The following is a 13,592-nucleotide window of genomic DNA, read 5'->3' as shown; positions in this document are numbered from 1 at the left end:
TGTTTTATTTTCAGCTCTGCCACCAACTTGTCATGAGCCCCTGGGGGACTCATTTACCCTTTTGGCATCTTAACTCAAGTGCAACATAATTAATTCAAATATCTAATTGCACATTCACTTTCATCAGGGGACCACAAAGCAACTCCCAAATTATTATTATTATCAATAGTTCCAAATACCAGAGGTCACAGCAATGCTGTTAGTCTGCTCAAGGCCACCATTTTAAAATGCTTCACTATATACATAATCTAAAACGTAAGGCATGTTGGTTCAGCTGTTAAAACACAAAAGCCACCCAGAGCCAAGTCTTCTCCTGTGATGCACCTTCTGTCAACGCCTACTTTAGGACAAAGTAAGCACGAATCATGACTACACCCAAAGTGTAGCATCCTGCACCAACTCTGCTCTAATAAAAATGAGTGGACTAGAGATGGCTTAGGAGAATCAAGATCTCAAGAGCAGCACTGAAATGCATCTAGGTGTGATCACTGCTTACTCAAAATCAAAATCAAAGAGATTTATCTTACTTCCAAACCCTTAGAATATAACCTCAAGAGTATAAGAGAACACCTTCGGGTTGTCCCAATTTTCCCACATAATGCTCAATTTCCATATTTTCATATCACACAACATAATATCACATATTATTATTAAAATAATGGAAACATTCATATTAAGATTTTCAAAAATCCCTTCAGTTCAAAGAATATAGCATTCTGTTCTTTACAACTAAGACTTGTCAGGCAGAAATGAGCTAAGTGCTTAGAACTCCTAAGCAAGCAAACAAACAAACAAACAAAAAGAAAACCAACTTCTTTCAAGCTTAACATGTACCATACAAAGAAATGTGACCCAAAAGTAACTCAGAATTGAGAATGGCTTTCTGTCAAACATAAGGTCAATCCTATAACCTGTAGCATTAATAACCTTGCATAGGCCTTTTTGCTGCAACAAAATGTCAAAAGAAAATGAAAAAGGATTTGCATAGAACTTCTTTCTTAAAAAAGGATGCTGTTCTCATTCACAGTGGCATAACTCAGGAGTCTTTCGCTTCAGTGAGACTGAACTCAGACTAACACAGTCACGTGGGCAAAACTAACATGAAACGTAGAACCTTTAGCGCAATGTGTTCCACCTTTTTGTCTCATCAGGCTACTTAATAGTTTTGATAACGATAGAAAGAAATTTTTAAGTGATTTGATTGATACCTTAAAACTGAAACATTACCTCAGGAATGGAGTCATCAGAAAGACCCACATAACCTCCAAGATGTGGATTCAATTTTATTATGCTCAGCACGTATTACCCACCTAGAATAGCTCACTGATTGTCATGTTGCCTGCTTGCATGTCATTTGGATGCCTGCCCCAGGGCATAGGTGCTGAGCAGGAAGATTTTCACTTACATCATGTGGAACAACGCAGTGACTGTTGGCTCATTAGCAGTCAGTCACATCTCTGCAACACCAGAGCCCATGTGTCACTGCCACACACTGCTTTACATTTTGGTGCATCCTTTCGCCTCAGATATCAGAAAGACTCAATCAAGTGTTTTCATTGCTCTTTGGTTTTGCTTTCCAAGCTTCAAGACAGACACTCGGCCAACCAATCGCTGTACTTTCTCTGCTAATCCGCCTAACCTCTTGGCTGGATTACATCTTTGCTGCATTTTATCTTTCAGTATGTTATTAGGGATAGCAACAGGCCGTCTGGATTTTCTCCACCCCACTGTTCTCTCCTTAAATAGCAGAACAATACTGTAAAAATCCCCTCTTGCCCAAACACATACATTCTTTGCTCTATTTACTTTAACATGATTTCTCCTGTTTCTACAAGTTATGGTCACTTAACTACTCTGCCGGACGGTCTGCGTGAACTGTAATGCGAAAGGGCCAAATGCCGTGTCAGTGAAACGCCATTTCTCTCAGTCACATCCTGGCTCAACAAAACACAGTGAGGACTTCACCTCAGACACAAATGTTTTACTGTTTCTGAGTATTTAGCTTCTTGATAGCATAGACAAATAAAATTTGAAGAAGTTGAGCACCTTAAAAACCTGCACATCCCACTGAGACTTGTTTAGGAGCTTTTGAAAACTTTACCGCTACAACTGCAAACAGTGAAACCTCACAGGGGTATTTGGCACCACATTTTTTTTTTCCCCCCCATCTTTGGATCTTAGTGTCACAGGCAAAACTGTCTCAGAGTCAGGGAATTTCACTTCATTTACTGCCAATTCGCATAAACTTTTAATTACTGGCTGTGGTGTTGAGAAATAGACAACCAAGAATTAAGCAAGCGATTAGCGAAAACACCACAGCTTCACTCCCACTTTGTGCCTCCCTCCCCTATCTCCGCCCCTGCCTCCTCCTCTCCTCCGGCATCACCTCACGCGTCCGCTGTCCCGACACCTCCTGCCCTGTCTCAAACCTGTTTTCGCCGAGCTGCCGTGCGCTCCCTCCAGCAGTTGAAGCCCGAGGCAGGCAGCACCTCCATTTTGTCCGCCGCCGGGCCGGCTGGAACCGGCTGCGACCGGCTCAGGCCTCCCACACAGGCCAGCCCTGTGGCCTCCCCCCCACACCGCTACCAAACCCCTGCTGATCGCAGCCGGTGCAGACCACCGAAAGGCAATACCTCTGCTCTCAGGCTTCAGAAAATACCTTCTGCAGGTTTCCTCTCTCCTGCTCAGGTGCTGCCACCAACTGTCCCGCAGAGGTCGGAGCAAAACCCGGCAAAGGCCCCACACGGCACAGCAGCTCCTCAGCTCTGACAGACAGGCTTTCTGCAACAGCAGAAAGCAGCGACCCCTCACAAAAAAAAAAAAAAAAAATTTACCCTCACTAACTATAAACCAGACAGCCAAGCAAAGCAAAAGCTGCCCCAGGCACTAGCCTTTAATACAGGGAAGGAGCCTGCCTCCCACCCAGCTGCCATGGGAGCTAGCTCCTTCCACAGGCACTACCAGCAGCCCCAGCTGCAAGGCTTCCCAATTTTTAAGTCCGGTAACTTAACCCTTTATCCATTCTTCAGGTGAATAAGGCTCTTTCACACATTAGATACACACACTGTCAGGCATTACAGCTCGAATTGGATGCCAAAAATCTCACTGCAAGTGGCCTGACACACCGAAGCAACAGATACACAGCAGAGGTGCTGTCGCCGTATATTTGTAAAGCTTGTCAAAACATAACCCACGTTATTTCTTCTCCCCTTCCCACCTCATGAATGCTTTGGGAAACAGTCAGGGGATCCTTAATTAGGGATTTGTCCTGAGACATAGCTGCTTCCGAACGCTGCACACCGCCTTGAAGCATCCAAATTACAGAGGCAAGCGTGTTCTGTGCCAGCTTCTGCTGGAGATAACAGCTTTATTACAAAAGCCTATGTTGCATACTTGCACTTTTCTGACAGCTGAGGAAACCCACTTTGTTCACATTACCAGCAAAATAATACAAAAACAAGAGAGGAAGGCGTTCAACAAGCCAACGCCCACGGTGGTCTGGCAAAGAGGACGACAGCATTGAAAACTGCTGCGGCACCAGCGGTGTGAGAGATGGGCTCCCGTTCTGTGGTGATGGCTACCGGTCAGAGCTGCTGGTGCCTCTGCAAGCCCAGGGCTGTCCGGTTTACACTTGGTTGAGCCAAATCTCTTTGCTGTAAGCAGAAATAACTTTATTATTTGAATTAGGTGGCCGGGCTTTGCGGAAATCCTCTTCGCTCAGTGAAACTAGCTCTGTCGTTAGGATTTCACAGAAAGTACTGCCTGAGGTGCTCTAAGTGTTCCTCGGAGAGCACAGTCCTCTCTCAACTACCGAGGGAACCTCAGCAGACCAGCTTCCTGACTCCAGAGTTCATGTTCAGTATGTAACTTAGCCAGGGTGAGTCTGTCTCACGCTTTCAAGTTGAAAGGATACTGGAAGAGACGAGCAGAACTACAGCTTGGCTACAACGCTAATTTGAGCTGCAGTTCCACAGCAGCTTAAGTGGATCCATTTCATACAGCTAACCTGGCACAAGACTAACCCAACAAAAAAAAAACAAAAAACAAACAGTAATTAGCTTTCTGCTAAGCTTACTGACCTCCAACAGCTCTATACAGGGTCAGAGAAGCACTGGAGCTGGCACAAGCGAGGGTAGGGGACTACAGCACCCAATAATTAGATGAGCACAACATTAAAAGAGAGGCAGACCACTACAGACAGCTGCAGCTTGAAGTAATGATGAAAGTTTATGATACCATACCCACCCTGGAAGAACTCCAGGATTCCCTCTCAGGGACTATATATTCTTTATAATGAAGCTCTTCAGGGCAGGGATCACGTCTGTCTGTGAGGAGGAGGTAGCAATAAGGGAAAGTGGAAGAGAGGATGAAATACTGGATGGAGACAGAAACAATCTGGGACTGAGTCTGTTTCCAGCTGTGATAATTCAGACACTTCTATTCATGTATCTAGAATGAAAAGATAAAATTCCTTCTCCTGCCTCCTGTCAAACTGAGGTCCTGAAGTTGTTCAGGACAAGAAGGGTTTTACAGTGCCTGCCTCAGCTAGACACCGTTTTGACTTTGGTAAAAAACACACTGGTGCAATGTTAAAGATTTGCAATGAAAGCAGAAAGAATACTGGAATACAGCTTAGGGAAAGAAGTGGCTGAATACAGTTTTGTACACCACAGGAAATCCAATTTGGAGCCTAAAGCAGAGGAGAAAATGATAAAGGTAATATACTTGACAAAGTTTCTGAGAAAGATACACTGAAGAAATCTATCCAGACCATTTATTCCTCTGTGAGCAACTGGATAGACTCATTACAGATTCTGCCTTTGTTGCTCTATAGAAATGAAAATGCTAATTGGTTTACTTGAAGTTTAATTGAAAATTAATAGAATTTCACTAGAGATTTGCAGAATAGGACTAGAGTTAAAATGACATTTGATTAAAGTCACACTAAAAATGTACTCAAGGACATTCTGAAGACAGCAGCAATGGCATTCCTTTTTAAAGTGGAAATAAATATTTATCATTAGTAGCAACCATTAACAAAATCCACTGTTTTTAAAGGAGTATAGTAACACATAGCAATAGGCACAGGCTTGCTGAAGTTTCCTGTGTGACACAGAGCAGAAAAAAAATAACTTGTTACCTTCCCTGGTTAACAGCACCTCTTTATCCCTTGTTGTGTCTTCAAGGACATCCCTCAAAGTGGTCCTACCTTCCAGCTGTCACGTCTCAAGGAAAGATCCTGCAGTCTGCTGCAGTTCATGAATTATCTTTATATTTCATTAAGACATACATTTCTGGTCTTTCAGGTGAGACGAGGCTACTCAATAATTGCTCAGTGCTTTTAAACATAAGCAACATTAAGAACTGAAGTAGTTCAGAAGGAATGTAATCATCAACTTTACAGCCACAGATTCATCATCACAGGAGACCATTACAGGACTGGTGCTGTACCAGGATACACTTGGCCCTTTTAGGGATCTGGAGTACATAAGGGAAAACTAAAGTGCTGCCAAATGGGTTTCAGTATAACAGCTTCTTGTTCTAAAGCTCCATAAGTTTTTGTATAAAAAACAAGATGACAAAAAAATAAAGCCCCAAAACTGTATCAAATCCCACGCTTATTGCTGTTTTCTACTAGCTTAATCTAAATGGAAGCCAAAACCCAGTGATGATTTGCATAACCCTGAAGTACTGGACACTACTGCAGAACCTGGAAAAAGCAAGACCTTAACTTTAGGCTATAATTGCAACAGTTGTAGCCTACTGGGTTAATTCCAGAAACACAAACCCTTTGCCCTTAAAAATGTAAACATTATTCATTGCTGTGAAAGAGCTTTGTGAACAGTCTATTGACTACCAGACTCTGGCTACCATCAGTACTCTGGTACTTCTTGGATCTTATTTTATTTTAGGTTCTAATGAAATTCATCCATTTACATGGATCAGAATAATCAAGACAATGGAGAAGAGCAACCAGTAAAAAAGAACATCGGGGTTTTGGACAAATTGTGTTAAAAACTGTACTTGAAGCACCATGGGGGTTTTTTTGGTTTGTTTGTTTTTTTTTTTTCCCTTCTGAAATCAACATATAACTGAACACAGCCACTCCATTTCAGTCAGTTTTCTGTGAAGCTTGGTAATAGATGCTGCTTGGGTTAACAATTTTGAATGCTTAAGATCTTTAAATAAGGGGGGTGGGGGGGAAGCAGATACATCACTGTTAGACACCAGCACTGTTGAATGACACAATTGCTGGCCAAATACTTTGTTCATTATGATCCTGCTGTAATAATGGAATAATGGCCAGGAAAGATTGGGGGGGGGGGGGCAAAAACTCCATAGAAGGCAGATCCATCTTCTTGCCATCTCTAACACATTCTGCTTGCAGGCAATGTCTTCATCCTAAACAGAGGATATTTAAATCCACATAGTGTGCGCAAGCTATGCGTTTCACAAGAAAGGTGAATATGCAAGCTTAAGAATAGAAGCCTAACCAAGATTATACAGGAAATTTCCAGGGAAATCTTGAACAAATCAATTAGAACTTGTCCATTCATCTGTACATGACAGTATTCTCAAACATTAGAAAACAAGAGATATTCAACTGCAAATTGAGTCCTGTGCTGTTACTGTTCTCCAAACAAATGAGGTCAGGCTGTAACTCCTCCCTAAGGAGGATCCGTAGAGCATTCTCTTCTTACTGACTTGGATATCTAGCTTCATAAAGATATAGAAAACTAATAAATATTGAACATTGTCTTAAAGTAACAGTGCAATTGGCCAATGTTCAACAAAGGTATTTTCACAAAAAATGCTTTAAAGAAGAAGAACAAAAAAAAAAGTCGGCCATCTGTAGTAAAATCTGTGCTTGAATATCATCAAATACTGGTAGGAAATGAGCATACAATACCTTTGTGGAAATTAACTGGATTAACTGAATATTCACTTGACTGAAATTAAATTTCTTTTATCATCACTATGGTAACTGTTTGGATGGCACTTGATATTTACTTGAAACATGTTACTATTTCAATACTACCATGAAAAGTGGGTCATCTAACTGCCATCTCCATGAATACATATATGCACACTTACAAATTCTCCACGCCTGACTTAATTGCTTTCCTTTCCAGTCAAAGCTAAATCAGCACTAAAAGAAAATATCTATTGATCTGAACCACAGTACCATCCGTTCTGAATATTGTCAGTAGCAGGCTCCACGGAAAATAAAGACATTGTCTTAAATTATCAACTGCAATAGTATTACTATAGAATCCCTTGATCAGTTTTCCTAGGAGGTCAAGAGAAGGTAAGAGACTAAAGATTTATTGGAATGTAAAAAGCGTGTTTTAACTATACCATTTCTGTTAATGATAAAACCAGATTTTTCTGGATTTTCAGTGGATTTTTCTATTTAAGGACCTGACTGAGCACCCACATTTTCAAAAGAACTGTCACCAAGACAAAATATCCAAGGTGTGCCAATTATGTACGTAACAACAGTGTCACTCTCCAGGTCAATAACTTCTAGGGCATGGACTAGAATTTAAACCACAGCAAGAAAATCTCCTATTTATAACCTAAATTTTAATATTTGGGAATCATTAGCTTTTACTGCACACAAGTTGCCAATACGTAGGACGAGGAAGGATTAATTTCAACTCATAAAAAAAGCCCCCACAAGATTGTTGCACCCCAAGTGTTCACAATGAGTATTAAGTGGTAGACAGTTGTGTCTAAAATCCATGCTTTCAGTTTTCTACTCAACTACTGCTGGCGTATAAACTTTATTGCTAATAAAAGGAACGCTAAAAAATGTATACCTTCATTGCATCGTAGAGCAGAAACATACATTGCCAAAGCTTTAACATTCATTTCTACTGAGACTCCTTCATTCCATTTCAGCATTACAAAAAGTCAGTAAGATTCTCTATCAGAATAATAGCCTTGATAAAAATGGGCATCAGGCCTATGCGATCTCTTTTTGCCACAACTAAATTAAGCACGGATGAAGCCAGTGAGCTTCATAACTCTGGTGTCAAACAGGCGTAATAACATTATAAGTCTATTTCTTCTTTGAGTACTTCCTTCATCAAGACGAGTTCAGTCCACAATAGGGCCCTATATATTTCGTAATTTTCAGTCAGACTACAAATGGAATAACTATGGCACCTTCTCCCTCTGACAAATTCTTTTCTGGACCTACATCCCAGAAAACAAATTTCAGCAATAAAATTCCTGTCTTGTGTCTAAATCACCAAGTAGTCTTTTGGCACACAAACCCATCTTGTCTGTCGTATTCTAACATAGTACATAGCAGATGCAAACCCAACTGGAAAACTTAAAACCTCAGTTCACTGAAGTCCTACAGCACATAAGAAAACTTAAATAATACACAATAAAGATATCACATATTTGTTATGTTTTACAGAACTGGATGCCTTGTCCCCTAGAGAATTAGAAGATACCAGAATTTGAAATCGGTCTATCACTAAGAAATACAGTTAAAGCACTATCTATATCAGGAAACAAATGTTACTATTTCTTTCATCACTAACACCCTCCTTCTCCCAGTATGTCTCTGCCCAGCAATTTGGCCTTCTAGAAATGACTTCCCAGAGAAAAATGAATCTGAGAGGTGTGATAGTGCTAAAACAATTCTCAAGAGTTCCCAGATGAAAAACGTCTGAGCATAAATCACAGAGAAACTCTGCAACTATTTCTCTTCACACAAGAAGAAAGTTCAAAATTGGAGAAACTACAAACAATGGCTGGCTGCAGGCTTCTGCTGCAACTCTGCCTTGTAAATAGGCACTAGAATTGTGATGAGTGACAGCTGTATAATAGATCTTGACCAGGTTAAAATCCAAGGAGTCCCTCATCATGTATTAAATAATAGCGAGAACGGCCCCAGCATAATCTTTGTAAACAAAGAAAAATCTTTGCCATTCCCTAAGTAATACCAACAGTAGCCAGCATACCCTGAGCAGAAGAGAGAAATCCCCAAGTAAAACTCCTTTAACATTGTCACTTAAGGAAGTAAAACATTTATAGTTTGTGTCAGGAATCTAAATCCTTGGGCTGTCACGGGAACCCCTAAACATTCAGCAATAAACAAGGGGAGCAAAAGAATTTCTGAAGCATTCTTCATTAATTCCCCCTAATTTCCCTTATCAGTTTTATTTTATTTTCATACTTCTCCTTTTTCATGCCTATCTTTCATCCAGCACATCAAGAAAATGAAGGCAATAAGTAAACAGTACAGAATAAGTTCTCTATCCCTCATTATATTTCACAATATTTGAGCTACCACCTTAATCTTTACAGCCCTTGCTGAACTTTAGAGCCTCACTTCTCCAAACAGCTTTAGGGGTTCCCCCCCTCAAATTATTTTGTTTTGCTTCATGCTACTTCTTTCCCTTAGCTTTTGTTGCAAAACAAACTAATCCTTTCATTTCAAACTCATGTCGTTATTAAAGCCTCTTACTTTGTTGTTGTACTGCATCTGTTCCAGAGCCAGATTTCAGCCTTCTACTCAAGTTTTACACCTCACTGTTTAACCTATCGGATATATTTTGGATATAACAAAATTGATCTTTGTTTTTCACTCACGGATGCTCACATGCATCCTCGCCTCCTAACCAGAGGGCAAAGTAACTACTAAGCAACAAAGTCCCATTTAATTTCATAGGCTTAATATGAAGATCAGACTGCAGAGGATCTGTATGAGATGTTTTACACTGCTATGACCTCCGTAATCAGAGTTCACAAATGAGGAGCCTTTGTACTAATTAAAGCTGTCACACAGCTTCTGCCACAAATCCCTCCTTTTAATATCCAAGATACATCAGTGGAAGGAAAAGCCTAGTACAATTCCTGAATGAGCGACCGTGAACTTCAGCTCCAGTAACATTTAATCCAATGAGCTTACGCTGGCATTGCAGCTAGGGTTGTACTCAAGAATCAAAACACCAAAATTAGATGCAGAGACATCTAACAGAGATGCAGAGACTTGGGGCAGAAAAGAATTCACAGCCTACATGAAGATGTTCATTGCCTTTGATTGGTACCATAATCATTCTTCCAATTTAGAGCGCAGTAGCTAGTTACTGTCAGCATATACCTGACCTAAAACATTTTGCTCTTTAAATATTTCATGAATCCTGTCATTGGGAAGTTATCAGCACACTACTAGTATGCATGACATGTTTGAATTCGGTTGTCCCAGAAGGCAGTTGCTGATCACTAGACTGCTAAGTAGAATAACCTGAGCTGTACACGAATCTTTGATCAAACATGAAGAGCCAGTGTTAAACAGCTGTAAAGAAAGGAGAAGAAGAAATAGATAACAATACATCAGTCTCTGCTAGTTAGATTATTGGGCTTCATTTCTCACTAGGGCCCTGGGGGAAAAGAAAAAAAAAAAAAGCTCGTTTGGAGCTACTTAGTAATTAGAGAACAACTTATTAATAAAATCAGTAATTCATGTTTTTTAATAAACATTTCTTCCCTTTTCAATTGAACAAACCCCCACATTTATGTCATTCTCTAACAAGCACAGGAATCAAACACCTCTATGTTACATAGACAACCAAACCTGATGTGAACGCAGCCACCATCAGCAGGTTGACGAGATCAGAGTTTCACTTCACATTTTGGCATGCTTTAATATGTGCCACTGCAAGGGGAACGCTGCCATGTGGAATATGTCAGCTGCCCCAAATACACACACATTTCTTTTCCCGAGGATAGGGGCGTGAGAATAGGAATGGAAATCTGGGAGAACAGCACAGAAGTAGCGAGATGGCATAGGCAGCAACTTATTCTCGACAGTGAAAGAGGCTCAGAAATTCCACATTTCTGAAACGCTCTTCGTATCACATTTCTACGTGCTGCACAGGTACGTGTACATCACGCACACACTCCAAAACCAGCTGACAATCTGCTACCACTCTCCAGGGTAAAGGAACTCTACTGCTAATGGAAGAAACTCACCATCCTAGATCATAAGCTGACTATTCCCAGCCCTGCCACTGACAAACTGCGGAGTCTCAGATACATCCCTACCCACATTCATCCCTCTGACCTACTGTTTCTTTTGTCTGTTTAGTTAATAGAAGTGTCTTGCCTCCACAGACCTTGTGGAGACGCACATTCAGCATGCAGCGCGTTGGGGCCCACTCATTTTGCGCTTCTGGGAATGAACATAATACAAATCATTAAACAGCAGTAAAATGGACAAGAGCAGTAATTATACCAGCTAATGGCTGATCTGAGCTGGGCAGTCTGTATACTTTATTACAGTCATTCAGTTCAGAACATCTTAACAACAACATCCTCTTATGAATATGCCTACGCAAGGTCAAGCGAAAATAGTAGCATGGTGAGAAGGAAATCTTTAAGATGAGCACTCAGGGAACCATCAGTAATATAGGCAACATCAAGCACTCCGTTGAGAACGCAGGGTCCCCAACTGAGTATTCAAATATAAATTGGTCAACCAGGAACATTTGAAACCAATTACTTCTTTCCCAAGCAATTGTAATGGAACAATTATGCAGGCGGATGGAAAGGAGAGAATTAAATGCATTGGAGGAAGTGTGGGAGGACAGCAGCTCACTCAGTGATAAGATGTACTCTGTGCTTTTAATAAATAGCAACAAATTGCACGTATCCAGTTAAAGTCAAGCAGTGAGGCAAGTACTTGACTTTCCTGAACTGGCTCCAAAAAAACTATTCTCATCTTTCTTGGCTTAAAAAAAAACCCAACCAAAAAAAAAAAAAACCCAAAACCCCAAACACCCCCCCCCCAAAACCAAACCACCAAGAACCCCCCCCAACCCCAAAACCCCCCAAAAACACCAACACCCACCCCCCCCACCCCCCCAATTTCAGAGCACTAAGGTGCCAGGATATTTCTTATCTGACATATCTCAGAAAGGGAGCTTGTCATCAGCTCCTCAAATTGAGTCATCGGTACTGAAATCAGTACTAGCTTAAAATACTTCTTTTTCTACTAGGTACTGTGTGCACGTATGTGATTCTGATGTAGGTTTTAATGCATGTTACAAAAGAATTTATTTTTTTAACCAATGCAGCAGTAAAACATTAAGTTCTCAGGAGAGATGGATAGACCAGGGCTCCTGCTGAAGCTGAATTTAGTATTGGTTTAGGTCTTGTTTTTATTATTATACATAACCTTTTCACTCAATCTGACATGAAACAATTCTGACAGGTTTATTAAAACCTTTTGTTATTACACTTGACATTTATGAAGGGTAGATGATAAATAAGCAGAGGAATGACATGTTTGCCAGAAATTCAGACTCTGGTGAGAAAGTCTTTTCCCTAGCCTCCTTTTTAAATGAAATCTACCCTCTTCAGTCATTCATGTCTCTCTAGGGGGGGGGGGGGGAAAAGGGTAGTTTTTCTGCACTTGAACAACTAGTTTGATCTTGCTTTTTGAATTCCAAACATCGTGACTTCCCTGTTTCCAGACCACAGAGATCTTACGCAAGTAAATATTATTGGCTTTATTTAAGCAACAAGACAAAGGGCAGCCAGTTTTAGTGTAGTAAAGTCATGCTGAAATTTGATATAGTTTGACACCAATTGTACCGATTTGAATTGCATATTGTCCAAGAAGCTCTTAACTAGCCACTAAAATGCAGCCACTAACAGGGTGCAACAAGAAAAGCATAGCACTATCTCAATATACACATACAGAAAGCATGCAATTCATGAGAATACTGTATTATTTCACAGGAACATATTAGAATATTATAGGTAGTAAATCGACTTATAGTACTCCATGCCCAAAATTTTTGAGGCAGAAATAATAAAAAAATAATTAAAATAAGAATAGACAATTTGGGGGCACACCAGATGTACTTACTATAAGCCACGCAGACTCATGCATTGGTTCCATAGAAACCACCGGGTCAGTGTTTAAATTGCGTCAGATGAGCATCGCAGTGAGCTCTATAGACTTGACCTCATATTAAACGTGGCTTCATCCCTACTGCAAAGTCTTATCCCAGCCCAACGTCACAACATGATCATGAAGGATACCCACATTACAGAGCTCAGGAGCATTCCCAAGTCCCCATATTTGGGAAGTCCTAACAGGAGGAAGCTTTTTCTATTAAAGGATCAAATTGAATTCTTTTGCCTTTTGGTCTATGTTTTAAAGAAAGGAGCCTTAGTATTTTCCACATCCCAACAAGTAGATGCGTTTTTTGTTTCTGCCTGTTATTGTGTTTTGCCATTGCTTTTTAATACCTCCTGGGTCTCAGTTCTCTGATATTTCTACACTCCTATATTTTGGTGCTGTGGGTGGGCAGGGAAAAAAAGATTGAGGAATCTAGGCTGGCAAGTGATACACCGCAGTGAGCATCATCCTTTGGGCTTTGTTGCTGACCAGCCATGTGAGCAACTCTTTGAGATGCTTTTCTCCTTCTATGCTTTATATCTCTAGTTAGATAAGTGCAGCACAACAGGAGCTGTCATTCAGTGTATGTTTGTACAGCATCTATCTCAGTGATCTTGGGCAGAATCAGCAGGCACTACAGTAATAAACAAACAAACAATAG

General features: G+C 40.5%; 1 protein-coding gene across 1 annotated transcript in view; it reads right to left on the bottom strand.

Moving 5' to 3' along the window:
* The window catches only part of LRRTM4 (leucine rich repeat transmembrane neuronal 4), a 576,595-nt gene that overhangs the window by 493,676 nt on the left and 69,327 nt on the right, over positions 1 to 13,592 (bottom strand). The window lies entirely within an intron of this gene.

This window comes from Haliaeetus albicilla, chromosome 13, assembly GCF_947461875.1.
Source record: "Haliaeetus albicilla chromosome 13, bHalAlb1.1, whole genome shotgun sequence".
Taxonomy (NCBI): domain Eukaryota; kingdom Metazoa; phylum Chordata; class Aves; order Accipitriformes; family Accipitridae; genus Haliaeetus; species Haliaeetus albicilla.
Note: the sequence above shows the minus strand (reverse complement) of the source record. Positions and strands in the feature narration are given on the sequence as shown.